This window comes from Eriocheir sinensis, chromosome 24, assembly GCF_024679095.1.
Source record: "Eriocheir sinensis breed Jianghai 21 chromosome 24, ASM2467909v1, whole genome shotgun sequence".
Taxonomy (NCBI): Eukaryota; Metazoa; Arthropoda; class Malacostraca; order Decapoda; family Varunidae; genus Eriocheir; species Eriocheir sinensis.
Genome location: NC_066532.1, coordinates 13,079,155 through 13,081,730, shown reverse-complemented (window position 1 = coordinate 13,081,730; position 2,576 = coordinate 13,079,155). Strand labels below are relative to the sequence as shown.

General features: G+C 40.7%; 1 protein-coding gene across 4 annotated transcripts in view; it reads left to right on the top strand.

Moving 5' to 3' along the window:
* LOC127002863 (zinc finger protein 628-like) overlaps nucleotides 1–347 on the top strand; it is a 21,138-nt gene extending 20,791 nt beyond the window's left edge. For all 4 annotated transcript variants that reach the window (XR_007756584.1, XR_007756585.1, XR_007756583.1 and 1 more), the window contains one exon: nucleotides 1–347. This exon is cut by the window's left edge. The gene's annotated coding sequence lies outside the window, so the exon portion shown is untranslated.
* The last annotated feature ends 2,229 nt before the right edge of the window (nucleotides 348–2,576 follow it).

Sequence of the window (2,576 nt, the reverse complement as noted above, 5' to 3'; positions counted from 1 at the left end):
ATAAATAAAGTTTCAGATCTCAAAGGCAAACCCTCGTCTCAAACCCACTCCATTCTTGTTTGTATTGCATAAATGATTGGATAGGAATAAACATTTGGATCCCACAAGTAAGCATTTAGATCTCAAAGGACTGGATCTCTTTATGCTGTTTATGATTCAACTGACCAATTTGTACTTTGTAGAATGACTTAATTTTTCTCCCAATTTAAAGGTAATTTAACTTTCCTGCCACTCTTGTACATCACTTATCATGTCCATATTTAACATTTATTTGTGCAAGCTGGCATGAAAATCAACATGTATTTGCAAATGTGGACTTTTCTTATTAAATTACTGAATGAAACCTACTCATGTATACATTCCTAAGTTACCCTCTCTAATGAAAGTCTTGTGTGTTTGATATTGTAACACTTTCCGCTGTGGACTGCAACACACACGCCCGACTCAAACCATTGTTAACCTGGTAGCAGCGGGGATCATGTTTCCTAATGGTCCCTCCAAGCGAGAAAAATGAAAAAAATCACCCCACACACAAACCATTTCATAATATGTATCCAAGCATTTGTGATCAGATTATGTATCATCTATTTTTGAGGTTTATATCATGGCACAAATTTGGCCCGTCGCTGCTACACGGTAAAGCCACAAATTTGGCCTGTCACTGCTACATGGTAAAGCCACAAATTTGGCCTGTCACTGCTACATGGTAAAGCCACAAATTTGGCCTGTCACTGCTACATGGTAAAGCCACAAATTTGGCCCGTCGCTGCTACATGGTAAAGCCACAAATTTGGCCTGTCACTGCTACATGGTAAAGCCACAAATTTGGCCTGTCACTGCTACATGGTAAAGCCACAAATTTGGCCTGTCACTGCTACATGGTAAAGCCACAAATTTGGCCTGTCACTGCTACATGGTAAAGCCACAAATTTGGCCTGTCACTGCTACATGGTAAAGCCACAAATTTGGCCTGTCACTGCTACATGGTAAAGCCACAAATTTGGCCTGTAGCTCCTACACGAAAAAGCCACAAATTTGGCCTGTCGCTACAAGGTAAAGCCACAAATTTGGCCTGTCACTGCTACATGGTAAAGCCACAAATTTGGCCTGTCGCTGCTACACAGTAAAGCCACAAATTTGGCCCGTCGCTGCTACACGGTAAAGCCACAAATTTGGCCCGTCGCTGCTACACGGTAAAGCCACAAAATTGCACCGTCTCTGCTACAAGGTAAAGACACAAATTTGTTCGTCGCTGCTACACGGTAAAGCCACAAATTTGGCCTGTCACTGCTACACGGTAAAGCCACAAATTTGGCCCGTCGCTGCTACACGGTAAAGCCACAAATTTGGCCTGTCACTGCTACACGGTAAAGCCACAAATTTGGCCTGTCGCTGCTACATGGTAAAGCCACAAATTTGGCCTGTCACTGCTACATGGTAAAGCCACAAATTTGGCCTGTCACTGCTACACGGTAAAGCCACAAATTTGGCCTGTCACTGCTACATGGTAAAGCCACAAATTTGGCCTGTCACTGCTACATGGTAAAGCCACAAATTTGGCCTGTCACTGCTACATGGTAAAGCCACAAATTTGGCCCGTCGCTGCTACCGGGTTAAGACTGTTCCCTTTGCTCAACAATAACGCTGGACACAACTTCATTACTATTCCCTTCAGCTTACTCTATACTCTCTTGGCAATCAGTACTTTCTTGTCATCAATATATTATGAATTTTCCCTTACAGTAATGGAGACAGCTCAAGGGCAAAAAAGAAAATGCAAAAAAGAGCCAGTTATTGTTTGATAACTTCTCAAAAATTCATTGATGCTGCTGTTCTCTTCCTTCTTTTTCATCCCATGATAATTGATTGAAAACTTAAAAAGGATTGATACCGCCCTTTTCTCTCTTTTTCAACACATTACTGACTGATAAGTTAAAAAATAGTATGACACTGCAGCTCAATCAGTTCCTTCATTTTCCATGTGTAAAAACGGATCGATAACTTACTGAAAATTATATAACACTGTTGCCCAATTCTTTCTTTCTCAACATGTAATACAGGCAAACCTCAACATCCACAGGAGTTAGGTAATGGACACACCCATGAATGTTGAAGATAAACAGATATCAGCTGACAGATACTTACATACCTACAGCAACCTCTAGCACGGCTACTGTAAAAATGAAGGTGCCTTGGGTGTGTGAAGAGCCACAAGAGATTTGGCCGGCCAATAAAGTGCTCAAGAAAACCAGCGGATACTCAAATCTTTAAGTTGATAATATCCACAAGCTACCCCGCAGATGTCCAAATCCATGGATGTTGAGGTTTGACTGTAACTGACTGGTAGCTTATGATAAGGAATGCTTATGGTGACAACTTGAGGCTGTCATAATAAATAGAACAGATGTAAAGGAATGAAGTTGTTGCCATATTGAACATTGTTTTGATAGACTTGCTGGAACGGGCAATAGAAAAAGCAACAGATTAAACATTTGGTAAGGTCACTCAATATTAAACACACAAAACATTTATAAACAAATAATCTTGCAAATATAGGAAAACTGAACAAAAATTGA